The sequence below is a fragment of the Nylanderia fulva genome, unplaced genomic scaffold, assembly GCF_048542155.1.
Source record: "Nylanderia fulva isolate GAGA-0341 unplaced genomic scaffold, ASM4854215v1 Scaffold12, whole genome shotgun sequence".
In the NCBI taxonomy this organism is placed as follows: Eukaryota; Metazoa; Arthropoda; class Insecta; order Hymenoptera; family Formicidae; genus Nylanderia; species Nylanderia fulva.
In genome coordinates this window covers 2,939,182-2,950,391 of record NW_028189409.1, presented here as the reverse complement: position 1 = coordinate 2,950,391, position 11,210 = coordinate 2,939,182, and the positions used below count along the sequence as shown (strand labels likewise).

The 11,210-nt window shown below is 32.4% G+C and overlaps 1 protein-coding gene across 2 annotated transcripts in view; it reads left to right on the top strand.

The window, feature by feature from the left end:
- The first annotated feature begins 1,603 nt into the window (after positions 1 to 1,603).
- LOC114939726 (zwei Ig domain protein zig-8) overlaps positions 1,604 to 11,210 on the top strand; it is a 30,931-nt gene continuing 21,324 nt past the window's right edge. For both annotated transcript variants that reach the window (XM_085490308.1, XM_085490309.1), the window contains exon 1: positions 1,604 to 1,714. The gene's annotated coding sequence lies outside the window, so the exon portion shown is untranslated. The remainder of the gene's footprint in view (positions 1,715 to 11,210) is intronic.

Below are 11,210 nucleotides of genomic sequence, written 5' to 3'. Positions count from 1 at the left end.
TCTAATAAAAACCATTGTGCGGGGAAAAAAGCTTTCATTTCAGAAGAAACTTTTAGAGAAAGAATTTTCCGGTAGAAAAAAGAAAAAAAAACAACAGTAATGATTTCTGTCACATTTTGGAGAGCACGCGGTATATATACGTACCTTCTTTCCGTTAAGAATAGTCCACCATACTCTCTGAGTCTTGTTAAATTCTGAAAGACGCGCGCTGATTTCTTTCGTCACAAACACCTTTCAAAGTGAACGGCATCCTTCTCGTCCCGCAATGTCCCATCACGAGGAAAACTTACTCAGGGGAAAAATTGTAGAAGTAAATTTCTCCCGCCTGTCAAATAATGTGAAATAGTTCATTATAGTTTAGATATAAATATTTAACGATCAATAATAAAGTTAAAAAATAAAAGGAAACAACAATATTTATATATTCAAATTCCTTTCAATAATAAATTTTTATAATAATATCATATTTGCTTAACGAATGTATTATGAATAATTTTTAAAATAATATAAATATATATAACAAGCGAAATACGTATATAATAGTAGTACATCTGCATCTATATAATGGAATAAAATAAAAGTATAATATACAATAATCACAAAATGATAAATAATTTGAATAACTTTTTTTCCTGGTACAAGTATGTCAAGAAATAAAATAACATTAATGTTTTATTAAAGCAACGTCGACGTGAAATCGAATAAGTAGAATTTGAAAGTAAAATAATGATTATGGATCAGAGGTGACGAACTTTGATTCCAATATTATCGAGAAGGAGAGAGAGAAAGAGAGACAGAGAGAGAGAGAGAGAGAGAGATGCAAAGTGTAAAACTTTTTTAATATTTTGGCAAAAGCTGTATATATACTTTATTGAAGTAGGACGCTTGTCATTCATATTACATTTTAAAGTATAATTATGAGACATAGATGAGTTTTACTGACACACACAAGTATACATTAAATAAAATTTCATTAGTAACGGGATACAGAGATTTTATGAATATCCATATCTGTGTGATGCGGATATATTTTCTTCATTTCAAGGTGCATTATTCTTTTTTAATTCTACCCATATAAGCGTTTGATAAATTATATACATTATATATAGTATATATATATACATACAATTTAATAAAAAAATATATAGGTATAATATGTAAATTGCTAAATGTAGTCAACGAATAATTTGAATAACGATTAAAAAGCTTTTTGATGACTGTATTTAAAAATTGGTTAGTTCAACAGCTTTATACAGGCTAACATTTTTTTAAAACAATATAACATAATAATCTACTCTTTTTCTACAATATATTTCTGTAAATTACATTGCTAATTACGAAAATATGCCAAAAAAATGGGAGCTGCGTAATGTGAGAATTTGATAATCTTTCTGTAATGAAGAATAAATTGGAAAGGGCTTATGATTTAATGAATATACAGAACGAGAGTCGATTACAAAATTTTCGAGCCCAATTTCTTTTTAGGTCAAAGTGCGTCATATCGCGAGGGCGCCAGGGCACGTTCATTCGCAAGCACGTGGTGGTACAGAGGTCGCTTTGAGAGAATCGCGAGCTTTCAAACTCCACAGCAGTCAGTCGTCGGCCGTCCGTGCTGTACCAACCCGGAGTGCCATTCTCTTAAATCTAACGTAAACTTTGTTTCCTCTCATTGTCAGTACGAGACTAACACATCGAAATCATTAGATCTCTGCTGGTAAGTGATTCATTCATAGAAATTATTAATTTAACACAAATTTTGAATATAACAGTTTTTCCAACTCATAAATGCTCTGCGAGAGGGAGAGAGATAGAGGGAGAGGGAAATATATATATATATATATATATATATAAAATATAGAAATAAATTATTAATTCGTGCAAGTAATTTTTGCAGCAGATTTTGTAAACTTTGATACGTTTTAAATATGAACCACACGGTAGGATCGTTTATTTTATATATGATCTATAGTAAATAATTTTATGGTAATTAAAAACATACAAGTTGAGGATCGATAAAAGCTCGTTAACCATTTGCCATTGTCTAATTACAGTTTCCTTTTGCTTTTGTCCACGATCGTAGCTTGTTACGGAATAGTTAGTTAGTTTTCTGTGAGTACTAACAAAAAGAAGAAAAATTAAAAAAAAAACCGTGCAAGACAAGTTGTAATAAGTACAATACATTTATCGACTTCTTTTCACAAAAATAATACGCGAAGGAGACAATCTTTCTTGTGTTTATAATTTATAGTGGGAACAAAAGAGGTCCCTTCTTTCTCCTTTTTTAATTCGCGGTTAATACGCAAAGATACTTGAAAGAAAGATTATTCTTGCTTGCTATTATAAACTATATTTTTATAGTTTTTTTGCGTTTTGTATTTAAAAAAAAAAATTATACTCAAAATAGCTCGTTCCTCATTTTTTGCCGTCTTAAAGAGTTTACTTTTAATATTTATTGATTAACTTTCTATTAATTTTATTCACGCATACTTCTTTTACCTCGACTTTTCTATAGAATTTCTCTGCATTTATCGACAAATATAATGAAGCATATTGCGATATTTTTCAATTTATACGACATTGCAAGTAAAATTTAAATAAGATTTAAATATTTAAAAATATATAATATGCAAAGTGTGAAATTCTACAAAGTTTGCATAGTAAATCTTCGAAAAAAAAAATACATATTCAAAAATGTATTCTAATTTCCGGGGAGTCGCTACTAGTTTTTAACTACGCGATCATTAAAGGGCCGCGCTCGATGACATTTTGATATTACAATATGCATTTATTCGCAACACAGAACAAACACCATCCCGAGTTTGCATTTTCGGAAAATTCTATCCTCTTGAATGATGCATATCTGCCGATAACGAACATTGCAGCTTCCTATAATCGATTTCACGTGCCACGACGAATAATGGTTGACACGATCAGCGATCCGTCCTATCCGTCTTCCTATGTAAATGATTCGGTACAAGGGAGATCGTAAGCCAGCCAGTTCAATTTCCATCGTCGGAGATGTGTACACTCATACAAGCAATCCGCCTTAAATATGACAGCGATAAAAATAACACGGCTTCATAATTAAAATTCATCGACTTATAAATTGCTCTTAAATTGGACACCTTCAAAATAAATTTGTACAAGCTCTCTCGACGATAATCATAATATTTAAAATATATGACGACATTAAAACTCCTTGTCGCGCATTAAAAACAAGCCAATTTAATTATATTATGACAAAAAAAAAGTATAAGCAAATGCAAATATTGTCCAGGCACACGCATGTGCACACATCCAATTTTTACATCCCGTGTAAACAATGAACCATCATATACGAAATACATCGCGTTCGGAAATTATTTTTAAAATATTATTAAAATATTCGAACATTATTTTATAAATATTTATCCACTGCATATGAATAGATTATCCAGCTATAGATGCAGATTTTCAAATAGCTCTAAGGATATCAGCATCTTCCAACTAATCTACATTAATGCGCTTAGGAAGGGGAAGTTCTTGTAGTCGAGTTGACGTAGTCTCATCGACAAAGTTGCATTGTTACACCTTTAGATTAAGAAACCGTGGCCCAATTTCAAGCAGGAGAATGGGGATAATAATCATATAAGCGCGTTTAAATTAATAAAAAAAAAAAAAATCTTGCAAACGAACGCATTTCCTAGATTTTTTCGGAAACGTACGCGGAATCGAGAATGAAAAACAGAGATGATACTTGGCATTTTCCCTTCAGATCCTCGGAAAAAATGGCTTACACGTAGTGGGCTTCGTGTACCCGATAATCTCGACGGTAAATTCGACGTGCTTACCAAGGAGAGAAGGAAAGAGAGAGAGAGAGAGAGAGAGAGGATACGTGCCGGCCTTGCTAAATGTCCAAAATACACCCTAGATACGAGTGGAATGAGTCCGCTTTCCGGATACAGAACAGGCACCACTTCGTCTTTCTTTTAAATGGCAAAGGATTGACCCGACCTTTGAAAGTATTCGCTGATAAGCTACGAACAAAAGGCCGAAAAATCGTCTCGGTGATTCGATTGCACGCGAAAGAGAGGCGTCCGCAAGATTTCTTACTTCCCTTTCCATCCTTTTCCCTATACTTTTCTTTCAACATTTCCCTTATCTTCGCTGGAACCCATTGTTCTATTCGTTTGCTCGCTAAATTTTCATGCCTGATCTATATGTAGTGTGCTTTCAAATGTACTCCGCGTAAAGCACATCGATCAAGTAGTTTAGTTTGAGCGAGGCTAATGTTGATAAGGTGTAACGCGTCCCCGAAGTCGATATATTTCTCTAAAATTTACGTTGCAAGATCATTGAATATCATCTAAAATTAAGGAAATATTTGCACGTCAAGTTTAACCTTTCTGTCAGTAAAAGGGCATACCTTGTAAGCTCCTTTAAATATTAAATGTGTATTCGGAAACCTTCTAAATATAAACCCAGCATCTGTTATAAAGAAATTGTTGCAGTGCAATGTGTCAAAAATAAAAAAAATTTGGTATCCAGGTATTGATGAAAACTTGTATTGACAAAAATATATCATATGTTCAATGCACGTAGAAAAATTCCTACAATAAATTTTTACAACGTAAATTATTTGTAAAATATACGATTCGTTAATCTCCGATTTTTCTGAAAAATATACACAGCTTTATTAGAATCCAAGATTCAATTTCAGGATGTCCGGCAGACTGAATGAAAAAAATTCCCTGACTTTTTCAGATTTTCCAAGACCAGAAATTCACTTTTTCCCTGACTTTTAGTATTATTTTTTTTTAAATATATAATTTGCATATATCTATATAATAAATCAATTAAATGTTAAATCCTTGAAATATTTTTGTTAATAATGAAAAGGTTCGGCAGTTAAAAAAACAAAATCAATTATACAATCTGCATTATGTATCGATAATCGAAACAAACATGTTACTATAAACTATTAAAATAATCACCTTTTACATTTATATTTTTACTTGTATTTATATCAAATTTTTTACTTTTAATCTTTAATAAACACATTGAAATAAAATAACACGACAATAAAAATATAAATGAACGAACACGCTGTAGATGAACCGATTTTTAACACAAAAAATTCTCGTGCTGGGAGTCAAAGAAAAGTTTATATCTCTTAAATAAAAATTTTTGACAAATGTAATAGAATAATGTGAAAAAATCCAGATAAATATAAAAATTTCCTGACTTTTCCCTGGCAAGATTTCCAGATTTATAAAATTCCCTGACAATACCCGGATTTCCAGATTTCTTTGACCGCTAGATTACCCTAAATTTTCATAATGATCTCCCGATCCTAGATACTGTTGTCCGGATGCACACATTGTGCGGATGAATGTTATGCGGACGCATACGGATACCAAATAACGTAATTATAAACGGCAAGCCGTAATTTTCCGACGATTTACGTGCGCCCGGGCATACAACAAGCTCTAGTCTCGCACCAATCGGCTCGTGATTGATAGCGATTGCAGCTAATCCAGCATGGAGGATACTCCGGCGTGCTAGTTTATATGCATATGCGCTGGTAAAATGCGCGATATAATCGAATAAATAATTGTCGATATATTGAATTCGATATATTGAATCCGGATAACAATTTAAAGATTGTTATTGCTGTATAACGCAGTATTAACACGAGATGAAAGAAATATCTCGGCGTTTTCATCAACTCGTATATAAATCGATTGCTCTACAAGTCCGGTTCTTCACCGAAGTGTTCGCAGTTTTCATAAGGCGAAACTTTTTTCACCTTTCATGCTGCACGAGAGAAGAGCGGAGATTGAATTATTCTTCTTCTCTTGTTAGGAGAAGAATCGCACTCCTCGGAAAGCAAACAGTTACAAGTTGCAACACACAATTGTATACTAGTTATTACGTTGCGCAAAGATATTTGGAGAATGTGAAGTCCTTCAAAGACTTCTTGCCGAGACACCTCGCCGATGATCGAATTGTGTCTGCGTTGAATTTAATTTAATAAATGTTTAGCCGGAGAGAGAGAGAGAGAGCAATCTCTTAATCTCGTTGATAAATAGCCGTGAGGAATCTCGCTTTAAAGTTTACGTTCTGTTTCAATTTGGAAAACTCGTTCGTCTTCCCTTAAAACGTCGCTCTTGACATCGCTTGTGTGTTTATGCGTAAGAGACACGTATAATGAACTCTCTCCTTGTATATCCGGAGCATCACAAAAGGATTTTCCGCGAAACCGCGAAGAAAAAATGTACACGCGTAAAGAGACCCATTATTCGAAAATTCCTCGGCTGAATTTCAACGAGACTGGGATTCTCTCGCAAATATTTCTCTCTTCCTCCTTTTTTTTCCAAAAAAAAAAAAAAAAGTTTAATGATAAAATATTAGCGCTTCGATAACTGGCTTTCAGAACCAAATATCCAAATTTGTGCGCGTCCCAACTATTACAGATATATAGCAATTAGTTATCGGTTGCGAGACTGAAATAACATACGACCATTTCACCCTTCTGTCGTCGTCGTTTGTGCATTATTCCACATTCCAATCATTTCTTAATTAAATGAAATGACAATCTGTTACGTTAATTGGCAAGAGCAAAAGCGTCCGGAATTTTTGCATACAGTGATCGAATTAATTTGAGCGATTAAAGAAGAAAATAAATGTCTTTTTTTAATCCGTCGGTTTTCTCTAGAAAGATAAATCGAAAATTGATTTTTCCAAGTTTGCTCATTAACACGTAAATGTAACATTCCGGAGTTGATTCACGAAGATTCTCTCGAAGATTCCGACGTATATAATATAGGTCGAACGTCGTCCATTCCCGTCGTAAATATCGGAGCCGTACTTGCGGGCGGTTTAGGACAAGGGCTTCAGAATTATAGAACACGTTCTATACACCCGCAAAGTACATGTCTCCCTCGTAAGTCTCTCGCGCGGCTTCCTACCGCGCGTTCCTTTTCCGGTATCGGTAACCTATTGCGACGTGACATCACGAACAAGATCGATCGATTCGATGCCGAGACGTGCCGCGCGAGTTGTACTCTCGCGAGATCTCGACCGTAGTCGAGTTCCCTCTCTTATTCGCAGTCCCTTTGCCGGCTGGAGAGAGCCCTCGTGGCACTCGAATCCCTCCTGAAGAGAGTCTGGAAAAAGCGAATATATAAAACGAGTGTCGCGAAGCGAACGAAGCAATTGTTCTCTCATACTTTTCGAATCCGCACATGCTTTCGTATTTTCGCGCATCGTTAACGTGCGCGATTATTATTATTATTATTATTATATAGAATTTTATTACATATTTATATTTTATATTAGTTATTTGTTTTAATATTATTATATATTATTGTTATTATTATTATTATATATTATATAATAATAATAATAACAATAATAATATATATATTATATATATTATTATTATTATAATATATAATAACAATAATAATATATATATTATATATATTATTATTATTATAATATATAATAATAATAATAATATATATAATACTAATAATAATAATAATATATATTTTTGTATTAAATATATAGATTTTTTAAGGAGAAAACCGACACACACACACAAATTTGGAAAAATAATTTTTTTATTCTTAAATTATTCGCTATTTGTCTTAACTTTTTACTTCAAGGCAAAATTAATATGAAACTTGGTCTATATTGCATGCAAAAATAATGGAAGCTTTCGCTCTTGTGCCATAATTCTTCCTTAGTTCCATCAATAAGAATTTTATATTATTTTTCACGATCAGTATGGGTTGGTTTAAGTGGACCGTCTCTCATATTCTAATAAAGCTGCACCATTTATCTCTATTCATCCCATTGTTACATGTAGTGACAACGCGACACGTTGTATATGACGTTACACATTACAAAGTGTGTCGGACAGTTTGCGCGGAAGTATTACGGACAATAGTATCCTTGAAATATATCCTTGTGAAGTTAGTGCAATTAACTCCACAAAATAATTCATAATTATACATATATAAAATATTTTATTAATTTATAGCATAACTTAAGAGTTTGCTTAAAAAGATCTTTGCATTTAAAAATGCGAAATTAAATTTAAAAATATGTACGATTTACATAATTTTTTTACATTTCTATAAATTGTATGAAAAATTTGTCTTACTGATAATGTTATAAAATATGTAATAGTATTCTCGAAATATATCATTGTGAAAAATTAATGCATTTAAATCCACAAATAATGCCTCATAATTATAAATACACAAAACACATTTTACTAATTCATAGTATAATTGAAGATATTCCATAAAAAGGTCTCTGCATTTAGAAATGCGAAAAACAAAAAAGATTATTAAAGAAGGAGAAGATGAGAAAAAAGGAGACTGAGATATAAATAAAATTCTTGGAACTTTTTTCCTTACATAATTCTTATCTTATAATTTCGTCTCTAGAAATTATATAAAGAAACGTGCGTTGAATATGCTTTTCTAATAAATGTTATAATAGTAACAGCAAATGTATCAGCTGCAATTCTGGCAGTGCGTTACGTGATTCGTCGCCTCATAAATATCGATAGGAAACGACTTCCTGGAACGTTGTAACGGATTTCGCGCTATTCCTAAAGCCGAAAAGCAGTATCGTTACTCGAGAGGAAATCTTTGAAAGTCGCACATATTGCGATGCGCCACTGGTGCCGTTTCCCTTTCTGTCTCGCACATGAATTATTTTACAAACTTGTCAAACCATAAATATCTCCGTCGTCTTCGAGAAAACATCAAACTATATATATTCTAGAAATTTTTGTAAAAAAAAAAAAAAGAAAACGGTCTACACACATTTTCACATCATCAACATTTTTACGTGCGCATGAAATTATAAAATAATATACCTGCAAATTACTCACGTGTAAATCTATCATATGAAAAACTTAAAAATTCTTACTTTCGAATTAATTTATATATATATATATATATATATATATATATATATATATTATATATTATATATTATATATATTATATATATTATATATTAATATATATTAAATAAAAAAAATTATGTATTATATATATAATATATAATTTTAAAATTAAATATCTGAAATGATTGTGGAATATATATAATCACAGTAATGCTAAGAAACGAAGTAGTAATTAAAAGAGCGCGCAATAAATGCAATCTCGAGACTTCGGCGCGCGCAAAAAGTTGTATATCGTCAGATTCGTCCGTCTGATAATAAGTAAGATTTGCATTCATTTAGCCTGTTATTCGGGCGCAATAATCCAAGCCACCTACCGGCTACGCGGATATCTCGGCGCGTAAATATCTCGGAGGATGAAAATCGCAAAGGCATCCAATATTGTACTTTCTCGGCAAGAGAGATCGCAGTTTCTGCTCTACGACCGCAGACTGGGCTCTGGTGCAGCTGAATCCTCAAGTAACTGCGAAACTTTCTCAGCCTTGTAACCACCCGACGTACATCTTCTACCATTTTCCCTCGTACACATTTTCCCTCTTTCTTATCCTATTCTCTCTCATCCCTTTTCCACCCTTTCTCCTCTATCTCTCTCTCTCTCTCATCCTCTTCATCCGTCTTATTCACTCTTGATATAATCGTTCTACATCTTTGCAGCGAGAATATGCCAATATTCTGTCAAAGAAATCTAACGAGCTAAACTTCATAACATCGATTCTATTAAACGCGCGCGGACGCCTTCGAAAACAATATACCCGAACTTTGCAGAGAGTTGCTCGGCCTGCTCTCCTTCTCTCTGCTTCGGGTTGCAGAACTTTATGGAACATCATCGCACGCGGGGTAGTTTTAGCAGTCCAAATTGTTGCGGCGACATTCCTTTAAATTCTTTTGCAACATTTTCGGCGATATCGGATCAAAAAAAGCAGAAAATAAAAAAACGATCGCTCTGCAATTTTTACAAAACACGACACTTTTCAAATGACACTTCGTAACGTTCGTGTATTAAAGTATATTATAGTATATATAAATTGTATATATATATATATATATATATATATTTATATTGAGATATCATGTGTGAGAAAAAGTGGTATTTAATTTTATTGAGCAGTATGGTGCGCTTAATTGTTCGGAAAACGTAGTTTCGATAATTTATTAACAAAAAGCGTTTAATTACTGAATATCTCGAGTTCACATATGGCATTTATTGCAAAACTATGCTTATTACGTATAGAAGATTATGAGCGGGCAATATTTAATTCAATGAGAGCCAATTCTGACATTGGGAAATTTTATTATTCAGCAATATTAAGCGCAGCGTGCTGAAAATAATTGCGTAATTATTTCGTATAACCTAGAGTGTCTCTCAATTTTAATATATACACTCCAGAATTGTATATCGTATCTCGTTGCCACGTTGATTCCGATTAGCATATTTATTTCTTTTTTTTACATACATATATCTGCCTTATAAATATAATACCACGAATTAATGTAAAATTTTTCTTTGCAAAGATATTTATTTCAGCAATACAATTAGGTAATTTGTAGGATAGTATTTTAATAGAATTCTTCAACCTTTTTTTAAATTACGCATATACATATATATCTTAATTAAATAGAAGCAAATGTTTTATTTTATTTTAACTTTCTATAGTTGATTTTTCCACATAATTTTTCTTATTATATCGATATTTTCTTATCATTTTATGCACATTACAAATTTTTTTATTTGCTGTTTTATTTTAATTGCTGCTTATTATGTTAAGCATATTTATATTATGCATATTTGGTATAATAAAACGTAAGCAATATTGCGTCTCGACGGCACTCGAGTCCATCTAATGATCTGTCTCACAATGGTATGCAAATTGTGCAGAAATAAAAGTCTCTTCCAGTCGCTTTATTATTCTATTGTGCATTGAGAGAAAAAAAAACACATAATACTTGTGGGTAAAAAGAGTGTTTTGTTGAAGATCGAGCGCAGAGCAAGACACATCTTTTAAATTTCCCTTGAAAGATAAATGGTTGTATTTTTTCGGGAGAGAAAACGTGAAATCACATTTTCTTTGTGCGTTTTTCTCTTCGAGTTGTTATATTCATTTCTTTGAAAATGCGGATTTAGAAAAAAAAATAGAAGAAAAAAATGCGTTGGAGGACAATAAAATAATAAATTTCTAACTCGCACACACACCTAAATTCTCACTTGTTTCGGATGTCATCGCATTTTTCTCGCGTGCGTTGT